Here is an 11,530-nt window from a genome sequence, read left to right as displayed (position 1 = left end):
CTCTTTAGCTGACCAATTCATTGATTTCCATTACCTTTTCCATGAATAAAAATTTGCTATAAAATTCATAGTGTATACCCATTACCAATTCATTGATTTCCACTACCTTTTCCATGAATTGAAAATTGCTTTAAAATTGGTAGTGCATGTCCATCTATGTGAGGCCTTTTTTCCTCTTGTAGACCCTTTGATCTATGCAAAAGGACTCTGTGTGCGTCAACTATTTGGAGCCTTTGTTTTTCTCCATTTGCAATTGGTGGTAACAAGCCAAATTTTCCTAAATTAATAAATTTTGGCTCTCTATCTATAAAAGGATCTTTTTGAGCCATATAGTAATAGAACTCTAATTCATTAGTGAACGACAATATTACATGCTTTTGAAAAATGTGATTTTGGCATGTTCTTCTCATCCATCATGCAACAGGCATGTTCTATGATTGCTTTGTCTTTTAGCTCCTTAATACCATTCTATGTATTAGAATTTGTTTTGCCTTTTTCCCCTATTCTTTGCGTTGTGCTGGGCTACAGCCTCTCATATGAAGGCGCGTTGGTGCAGACTGGACCTGCAGATGGTCGTTGGTGGAGAGCAGGCGATGGAGAGCCATTCGGAGGCTAAACTTACCTTGGAGGGGAGCCAGCCAAGAGCTTTGTGAGTCGTCTATGGTCGTAGGTGCCGCTTGTCGTGGAGATGGGTCACCTTGTTACTTTAGTCGTTAGAGCTCCAGTTGCAGCTGTAGAGTCTGCTGGTTGGCTGCTTTGCTTGTAGTAGGAGGTCGATGGAGATCAGGAGGTAGGGCTGGCATTGTTTGGAGAAGGCCTGTGAAATAGTCGATGGAGTCACCTCTGTGGCCAAGCTACAAGAGACGTTTTTTGATGCTGCATGTCGATGAAGCTGCTGCAACTGCTATAATGGTCACCCGTCATAGTCAAGAGGGATCCACAACATCTATTGGCTGTGTAGAAGGCTACTGTTGGAGAGATAGATGAATGGAGCCAAGATCTGTATGTAGGCGGGAATCCTTAGGGCTTGGTTGAGTAGGTTGTTTGAGATCTAAGAGTCACCTTCAATCATTTGCACTTTAGAAGAGCCACTATGCCAGGCATTGTAGAGGAGCCATAGTGCTTGGTGTTGTAGAAGAGCCGCTATGCTATGGAAGCCACTGTAGAAGACCAAGCGTGAAGAGAGTGTGAAGAACAAGTGGACGAGCGACAGGTTGAAAGTCGCCTTATGAGCCTTAGCTTGCTACCCGTGGTCTGTGGAGCTTTCTTTAAAGCATTTCTTTGTTAAAGTAGTGTGCCTTGTACCTCTTAAACTTCATACACTCCGATCTCTCATAAGAGAATACTCTGATCTCTTTGAAACAAATCTCTCTCTCAAATTACTCACATGCAATGACGGAAAACTCTCTTTTTCACACAATCTCTCAGTGGAAGAGATGTATCTCAAATCTCTCTTTCTCTTGATGAACTTAGAATTCCTCTCAATAGAATAGAATAGAAATCTCTCAATCAAATGGACAAAAATTCCTCTCAAATGGACGGGAATTTCTCTATCACTCAATGGAATTTTTCTCTCACGAAAGAGAAAACTCGATCTCTCAATGGAAATTTTCTCTCACGGAAGAGAAAACTTGATCTCTCAATCTCTCAAACTATCACACTCTCTCATACTCACATACGGATCACAATGCCTTAGCGGAAGGCAAGGGTGCTCTGATACCATGACAAAGTATGAAGAGGGGAGACGAGAAGAGTGGAGATGAGGAGAGAGGGCATAGCTAGAAAGCACATCACAAATGATTAACTGTACACTAGAATTAGTTGAAAATGTAGAATATATACAAACCCATTTAGGGTTAGGTTTAGGACATCTAACCCTTTCCTTTATAGCACTCTATTGGGTTAGTGCTATGTATTGAGCCTGATCTCTCAACATCACAAACCTCATTTGGGAAATGAATAGGCCGTAAACCTTGAACAACATTGTACCTCTTCATGAAAACAATGATTTTGCAACCCAGTCACCCAAATTTTTTGTGCTTAAAAAAACTAGCAAAATTTGGATTGTCACCACATTAGATGCTAAAAAGGCATAGGAATAAACAATTTGTATAGTCTAGCAACTTTGGTTTCTTTAGTCACAAGCTATATGATTGTGTTGTTTGATGAAGACTCCACTTTTGTTGAACAAGATATCACAATTGTTGTTAACCATTTGTCCAACTGATGGCAAAGTTTGAATGAGATCTAGTACGTCTAGAACATTTTCAATCACTCTTGCTTGGTTTAATTAAATGTTCTTTTAAATTCAAAATTTAGAAATCTATGTGCTCATTGGTTTTGGGGCCAAAAGCTCGGTGACCATGGCATTCAAAAAATTTTGGAAAAATGTGTGTTGATTGCAAAAAAAAGGCTAAACTTTCATAGCTCATGTCATGTTACTTATTAAATCACATGATAAGATCTGATTTGCATGAATATTGTGTTTTGTGAACCATTTATTATAAAGCTATTTTATGAAATTAGTCATTTAATGAAGTTATGATTAATTTAGCACAAGGTTACCCATTTTATGAAGTTATGGCTAAAAGTTACCAATTGAGGCTTTCATTTCTCAAGTGTGGGAATGATGGGATAGTCAAGCTATGCTATCATTTTCCAATGGGGTCCCCAAAGAAAAAAATTGGTCTCAATATTTCTTATTTGCACAAAACCTATGGATTTCACTTTGCACAAGTGTCCACTACAATGAGCACATGCCCTTTGGGATTTGGATTCTTGTAATATAAGAGATCCATTCTCTATAGGCAATCGTGTGATATAGTAGATAATGCAACTAGACATTTAAGATCATATGTGTGATTGGGATTTGAATTAAGAAAAATATATGCTACTTTGAGAATTTGATCATGAGAATTGGCATAAGTTCCACTCTATCTATAACCTTTGGCCGTAGGATTGAGCTCTTTATTTGTTATTGCATTTAGACTCCCAATTTTTTAGTACTTTGTAGTAATTGCAATTGTTGTATCTTCTTGGTGCATTTTTACTAGCATTCATATTGTTGAACTAATTGGTCCTTCTAGCATTGCCTCACCTTGCTTGCATGCAAGCATTTTTTAGCATTTTCTACCTATTTTGGTGACTAGGTGATGACCTTTGATTCAAGTTTTTTAATTTTTTGTTTGATCATTGATAACCTTTGTTAGACTTTGATGGGATGATTGAAGCCTCTAGAATATCCTCTACCTACATTGATTCTAGGGAGGACTTGGCTATGAAAGGTGGGTGCTATTTAGAATTGGAGAAAGAGAATGATAACCGTACATACATGTACATAAAAGAAGATGAGCTTTGATATGGTGAGTCATGTGGAGTTGAATGTGGGTGTGAAGAAGGGGATGGTTAAGAGGAAGAGATAGAAGTTGAGAGTGAAGAGGAGAGTGAAGATTTTGAGGAGGAAAAAGGCCAAGTGTTTTTCATTCCTGGTGAGGAAGACCCCCGAGAAGTTCAGCTAATGGCTATGGAAGAGGGAAGACTAGAAACCATGGAAAATCTAATGCAACCAAGGATTTCCCACAATCTAAAAGCAGGAAGGAGAGGATGCCATCCATATAGACAATTTGTCATGCTTGGAGGAACACCACCTAGGCCCAGTATGTTCCAACTGGCAACTCTCATAAAATAGGATGAGGAGGCCTGGAACACCTTCCATGAGAGGAAGCACCCTTCTTGCTGTAGAATTGCTTGAGAGAGAAGGATACTCTGGTGATGGAGACCCTACTCTGAGAGGAACAACTAGAAAATGCATACAACCTACCCAATGGAAGAGGAGACAAACTCCTGATCCATATCCTCTAAACCATTCAAGGCTGAAAATGTGTTCTTGACAATAAGCCCAGAAACTGGAGTAGATGGCATGGCTACGATCCCTGCATGCGTAGGAGACATCCACTACATTCTTGAGTTCACGTGTGAAGTAGTAGCACTATGTGCAGGAAGCATGGATGAGTGGAAGATCAATGCCATTTTGATGCCTTCATGGGTAGGGGCAATGGTAATGTGTCCTCCTTGCCTGCTGTCTGGGATGTGTTCTTGCATGGTGCATGCCTTGAAGTTATTGACAAAGTGACAAACCATGGAGAGATCTAGTTTAAAGCGAAACTTCTCGAGCATTTTGTCCAAGCATGTAGATTTATCAGCACTTCTGTGCGTAGAATTGGGATTTGGTTAGATATGAAAATTCTAGAGCCTAACTCGACATTTGACTGTATTTTTGGGCTGCTTGACAAGGGGTGGATATTAGCTTCGCAAATGCACTTGGACAAGTGACTGGCGGTGAAATGAATTGGCTGACCATATGCACTTGGCTTGGCTTGATAATTGATCTCCTAGGCTAGACTTAGGAACTCATCCCCTTGACAGTTGGTATAACTACTTACTTAGGGGCTTAGCACATGGGAAGAAATAGGATGGGAATGGGAAAAGGTGGTCCCAAGTGGTCCCATGCACATCTCTATCCTATTCCCATCCCACCATGTGCTAACAAAAAAAGAACTAGGGATGGGTTTAGGAGGAAGAGGACACATGGCATCAGTTCATGTGTTTAGGAGGTGGGGACCACGTGGGGACAAGGATACATGTCATCCTTGCATGTTTTTGAATCCCTAAAAAAGGGGAACCCATTCTGGCTGCCAGGGTCTAGAGGCCATGGTCTAGGATGGGAGAAAAAGTGGCTACTTCCATTCTAAATCCATCCTAGACCACTTGGTGTAGGATGGGAGTAATGATGACAAAAAGATTCCCATCCTAAACCCATGCTAGCCCCATCCATGTGCTAAGGCCCTTAGTAATGGCGGCATATCGTTTGGCCATTCGGGATGGACATTTCTTCATGGTGCTAGATATCGTGGTAGCTTGCTGAGTGAGCCACTCTTGTGTTTCGAGTTGCATCTTTATCGCTAAGGCAACTCCGAACTGCTGCATAGAAGCTTCTTCTGGTGCCGTCCAATAATGGATGGGTTCTTGTGGATCTTCGAGCAGTAGCTGGGTGACTTGAGCCTCTGGACTTGGTGGCATTAGAGTGAATGAAAGAGTGTCTTCTTCTCCTACTAGGTCAATATACATAACTGGTTCTTGTGGTTCTACCCTTAGCAGGATAGGCTCTTGTGGTTCAAAAGGAGATGGTAATGTAGTCCCTTCATGGCCTTCAATCGAGAAGGAAGTATTGGGTGGAGGGACAAGGTTATTTGTAGCGGAAGTCATGGGGTAAGGGGGACAGGAGAGGCTCCTTGGCACAAGAAGGTTCTTGTGGGGCTTATCATGGCGTTGGGCATATGTACCTCATGACTTGTTGCTGGGATGGTGTTGTCTTTTCGTTCAAGGGAGTGGTGCTATTCCTTGAGCGTCTTTGTTGTTTTGACGGCCGATGTGATCTTTTCGTCCAAACAGGTGCTACTCTTTAAATCTCTTCATGGTGGACGACTGTTGCGGCATGGATGATCACCAGGGCTATCTCAGGGGTATCCTTTTTGGAACTACGCCTCCACTCCATAACCAAGTTGTGCTGTTTTTACTTGGCCAGCACTAGGACGTTTTTTCAAATTCTGAAATCCTATGCTTCCACATGGCACAATATACACCCTTAGATTTTTTAAATTTTGAAAGCCCAAAAGCTTTGAAAGCTTTTGAAAAGCTGCATAAAAAGGCAAGGCAAAACCTTTAAATATAGGCAAAATGGACGAACGAAATCCTTGCTCACGTTGATCACTTCGTTCCCATCGGAACCGGCAGTCAACGAGCAGAACACTTAGCAAATTAAGCCCGTCTTCGAAGGTAAACGTCCGTGATCATTGCTTCGATCTTTATCGTTCTTGTGAATTCGGAGTGTGAAGCAGAGCTTCTCATCGGGCATGGGTCTCCAAGAGTAGCTCTGATGCTCCTTCATCATCACCTGATGCTCCCACCATAGCTTTGCACCTTTGTATGTCTCCGGAAGGCGCTCATTGTTGGCAAGACTGTAGGTGAAGCTGCTCGAGTTCGTGGGTCGACACAAATTCAATCTCCTTGCTAACAGAGGAGTCGCGCTGCTCAGATGGAGCTTGATGGTGCCGTAGAACTCGTTGTTGGTCACGCCATCGTACTCCGGGATGTCGATGAAGCTGTAGCTGGAGAACCAATCTATAGCAGTCGCGCGGTGAGCCTTCCAAGCATCACGCGCACCTCCATCGGCAACACCGCAGTCAGCATCGTCTGCCCGAACGCTACGAAGCCCAGCAACGAGCCCAGGTATGGCCATAGCTCCATCACTCCCAGCCTCATCCGCGCAGCTCTCTTGATTTTTCGCTTTCCTTCGCGAAGCTGATCGCGTTCTCTGGCTCTCTTCTCTGGGATTGCCTCAGCAGGGATCGCGCACCCTCTCTTTCTCTATTGCCTTGTTGTTTCTTTCTCGAATCGGATTGCTTCGGCGATCGCTCGCCTGTTTTCCTCTCTTTCTCAGCGATTGCTCAGTTCCGCCCCTCTCCTCCCACCGATTCAGACAAAAGGCCCACAACGAATCTCTCAATCTACACTCGATCTCCGCCACATACAATGCCGAAGCATTCGATATTACATCACTAATCTAACAGGACCTTGTCTAGGCTCTATCTCATTCATTCCACCACCCCTGCAAACTAGCCTTCTCTACCACATGAACTGCCGAAGAATTCCATCCTCCATCTCGAACGGGCTATAGCCTAAATCCCAATTTCATCTCTCCGCTTAAGCTCTCCTCCTTGGATGCCTGCTGCGCCGGTCTTAACACGGGAGAGCATGTTCCTTCCGTTGGGGGAGGCCCCAAGGCGTGCATTCAAAAGCTCGTAAAAACTCTGTCTACGACTCTCGTGTGCTGCCAGGGAGTCGGAGCTGCGGGGAGGGACTGAGGCTACGTCCCGCGAATCGAAAAAAGGGACAGGAAGAAATCGATTTCCGAGACGGAAATTCTTGATGGAGGGGAGAGAAAAAGGGGAGGGAGGAGCATGGGGGTGGCGTAAGGCAAGGGAGGGAGGTGATGGAGAATGCAGAGCTCTCAATCCTCGGGCGACGCGAGGGATCCCATGCTGTTCATGGCGATGGGAGGCGACGAGAGACACACGGATACAAACAGAGAGACAAATAGAGACAAATCAGATATTTATACTCCTTGAGATCCATAAATCTTTCAGATTTAGTCAATCAGAACCAATTGACGCTGTTCCACACTTATTCTAGCACTCAGAAAATGACTCTGAAGATTCCCAATTACTCGTATAACACCCCTATTCCATTTTCTAGAAATATCTTCGATTCTCGCTGAAACAGAAGCAATCGAACGAGATTCCAACAACTGCTCAACTTTCGGAAGACCTTGAATGATATCCCCAGATCTCAATCTATCATATAGTAATGTTATTAAAGTATCTCCTTCTCTGATTATATCCCTGTAATCTTTATGAATAGTTGCAAACATCAATAATTGTTGCGATCTGATCAAAGTTTGCAAAAGTGTCAATGATAACTATTGCCAACTCATAAGATCATGGACATAGTGAATCATTTTAGATATAATAAGATGTTATTTATACGCACTTTTATATTTCCATAGTCGTAATTTTTTGGAATCTTGCAAAGGCAAAAATTGTAACTACAACTGCTCGAAGATGTGTGAAGATGATTACCTCGATGGTTTGAACATCTTTGATCGTTGGATTGTGTATAGCTTTTGTGCTTGAATTTATCATCTTTAGGAAATTGCACATATGCTAACCAACATATCCAAACATGCAGAACATGAGGAATGCATATTGACTAATCATGATTGTTTTTCAGATTCCAACATTCCAGCAAAGAAATAGGCGACTTCTCGTCGAGCTGTGGACGTTACAAAGGATACTCCACGTAAGTAGAATGTACGGTCATTTCAATTCTGAAATGTTTCTGCACCGTCTGTTGCTCTGGTCCGCATTAATGCGCTACACCTCCAACACTGGAGGTGACTATTTGAAACGGGGGGATGGCACGTTCCCCTATGATATATAATTTTTGGAGAGACATGTGCCGGCTCTCCACCATACATTACGTATGGTTTTTTTTTTTTCCACCTCATCTTGAGCACGCACACTTCTTCGCACATTCTGTTTCCGCAAGGGAACATTACATTTGCTTGGTTCGACCAACATACTAATCATGTCTGCAACACTTCTGTTTTTGAGATGTTTGCAACCTCCAAACGAGTGTCTTCTCCTAAAGGTACGCACAACAAAATGTATTTGCTTGATTCAAGTTATTTTATCAATTCTTTCACCTTCTAAAGATAGAGGTTCAGTCCATTTTGTTTTTCTTGTTGCGTTTAGACAAAACCACGTGAGTGAAATTGTAGCAAAGTTTCGGATGGTTTTTATTATTAATCCCTGTAGGTGTTTAAACCTGAACATAAGACATCGATTCATGTCACGATGTAGAAATGACCATCGGAAACTCCTTCGAACATGACCATTCGTCAACGCTCAGAGCAGCCAGAGGTCGAGCTATTCAACTTGATATAACATCAAGAAAGATGTCCTTGAGGCCAGCTACGTCATCGTGGTTGACCATCGCAGATAGATACAAGCAATGGGTTAGTAATTGCGTGGCTATTTTCTCTAGCCTTCAAATCTGCGGTGTCTGTGGCATAACCACGCTACTATCTGCAAACCAAAGGATCGTTTCTTCGCAAGGCATAGGCATCTCGAGCCACAGCGCCGCACTCGGAAACATGATACTTTTGGATGCCTGCGAGAATATGGGCATGCAAGTGACTTACTGGAAATGCCAAAGCTGCACACGAGATGCCCAGCGGAGCAGATACATTGTGCGGTTGATGCCACAGTACTCTTGGCAGTTGCTTAAAACAAACCACCTCCACACGCAACTGCTAAGCATCATAGATATATCCATTTCAGTTACCACGACTGCAAATGCGATTGCTCGTGGCACACTCGATCGAAGGTCACTTCTAGACAATCCTCTGATATCTTGGCGAAACGTCCCACTAAGCTTGGCTCAAGAAATTGTGACGAACGAGCTGTCAGGTGTGCTCGCATACAACATCGAGAACAATCCAATATTGCGCAAGTACAATTCTTTAGCAAAGCGTGCAGACATCAAGATGGGTATGTGCATCTTGAGTCCTCAAACCATTGCAGGTATCTTGGAACTACACGATGAGACAGCTCCCTTCGAGTTAATGTCAATAGCGGAATCTTAGCCTGAGCTCCTGCTTTTGCAAAACATGGTGGACCCCGCGAACCGTCGCGCCTTTGATGCAAGGGACAAGCATGAGTTTGCCTCCATACAGCTATGGGGTACAGAAATGCTTTCAGAGAGGGTCGCTTCATTCCACGTCGATGGAGTAGCAGTAGCTGGCAGTGCGTGCGTTGACATAACCATGGAGTCAGCAGTGTTCCCCTTCCTGTTCCCTTTCGGACGGGGCTACTATGATGGCTGCATATAGTTCAGCAACTATGTGAAAATGAGAATATGCACCTTATTCTCTATCTACACGCTCTACAAGCCGTACTTGTTGATCATGTTCCAGTTAAAACAGGCAGTGATGATTGCCAATTCAAGCAACTCTACATGCTTGCAACGAGACATCGACCAATATAGGAAAGCCAACCCTGCCACGACCGATGAAGACGCAATGAGACACGTGCTTCGCTACAGCATGCCATCAACAATGCCGGGGTCCCCATCGTGGCATCGACGGCAACTGAAGGACCTCATAACGATGGTCGATGCTTGGGGCCTCCCAGATTTCTTTCTGACATTCACTGCAGACGAGGTCATCGATACACGGTGGCAAGAAATTAATGTGATCGAGAGCATCGCAACACATTATAATGCGCAATTCACTTGGAAGGACTGTCCTGTTGAATGCGTGGCACTTTTCCACGCACGCTTCCACATGTTCATGCGCAAGCATTTGCTTTCATCCGACGGTCTGCTTGGCCGAATACAACACCATGTCGTTCGTTATGAGATACAAAACAGGGGCTCCCTACATGCCCATGTCATAATGTGGGTCCACCATGATGACCGTCAGCGAATTGCAAATGAGATTGCGGCTTACGTCCCCAGGGACGAGGCCCTGGATCCTCGAAACACAAGGCTGCGAGAACTAGTTCTCAGGAAGCAGTTGCACGTATGCAAGAAAGCGTGCTACGTCGGACCGTCACACCATAGTTGCAAGCACGGCTTCCCTTTCGCAACACAGCCAGAATATGAACCCATCCTCGACCCTCTGACGCAACGTTGGTTGTATTACCAGCCGGGACATGAGCACCGAAACGTCGTCCCTTACCACCCTTTTGTGTTACTGTTGTGGGGTGCACATATGAACATACAGCGGGTGACAAACTCTTCAATCTCTCACTACCTCCTCAAGTACGTGATGAAATCTAAACCAATGGGCAAACTGAACATCCGTTCAGAAGACGCCTCGCGTTTGGGGTTGCAACATCTCGACGAAGTAAAGCTGAAACTCATCGCCACGAGCCTCCTATCAAAACCAACCTCTCCAATAGAGGCCGCGCTAAACTGCATGCAGATACCAATAATCACAAGGAGCGAGACCGTTCACTATGTCGACTCCTCGCCACCATCTCTAAGACAATGCATCATCTCGCAAAACAACAACGTCACCCTGCACCCGGTCGACATATACTGTGGGAGACTGAGCGCCATCGAGGATAGCACATTCTACGATTACCATAGGCAATATGTGATCCGAAAGCCCAAGGAAACGCAACGTGGAACGGTCGGTCTTGACCTCTTCGGCAACAAGATCGAAAAATGTGAGCGAGTAGTCAGATTCACTGACTACCACCCTGGACATCAACCAGAGGGGTACTTCTACAACGTGCTCTTGCGAAAACTCAGCTTCAGGAATGAAACGGAGCTCATATCACCTGCCAACACAGCTGGATCCTACTTTGTCGAATGCCAAATGCGCGGCCTCATATTGAGCAACGAGGACCTCGAGATGTATGTGACCGAATACACGCAAAGGAACTTGCTAGCGACTGACCACACGGACCAGTTGATCAATATGATATTGCAAAAGGTTGCGATCATCCGAGACTGCCCGATGGAAGCGCCTAACATCGACCAGCAAACCGTCGAAGGGCCAACACGCGCGAGGATGTTGGAAAAAATGGCCGAGTTTCGCACCGTCGCCAGTGCCGCATTGACAGTAGAACAACAAAGAGTCTTCGAAAGCCTAGCTTCAACAAGCTCGGGGCTGCATGTTGTCTGTGGAACACCAGGTAGTGGCAAAAGCTTCTTGATACGGTACTATGTTTCGCATCTGGTAGCACAAAACAAAACAGCAATACTCTATGCATCAACAAGGGTGGCTGCGACGCGGCTGAGCGGGATTGCAACCACTGTACACTACCAATTCAAGATCCCTGTGCGCAACAGTCAGTACCCACTGAACATCCATGAGACGGATGAGCGACACCTCACAATC

The sequence above is a fragment of the Dipteris shenzhenensis genome, chromosome 19 (assembly GCF_047967505.1).
Source record: "Dipteris shenzhenensis isolate YYH24624 ecotype China chromosome 19, Dip_SZ_1.0, whole genome shotgun sequence".
In the NCBI taxonomy this organism is placed as follows: domain Eukaryota; kingdom Viridiplantae; phylum Streptophyta; class Polypodiopsida; order Gleicheniales; family Dipteridaceae; genus Dipteris; species Dipteris shenzhenensis.
This window is presented reverse-complemented; position numbering follows the sequence as displayed.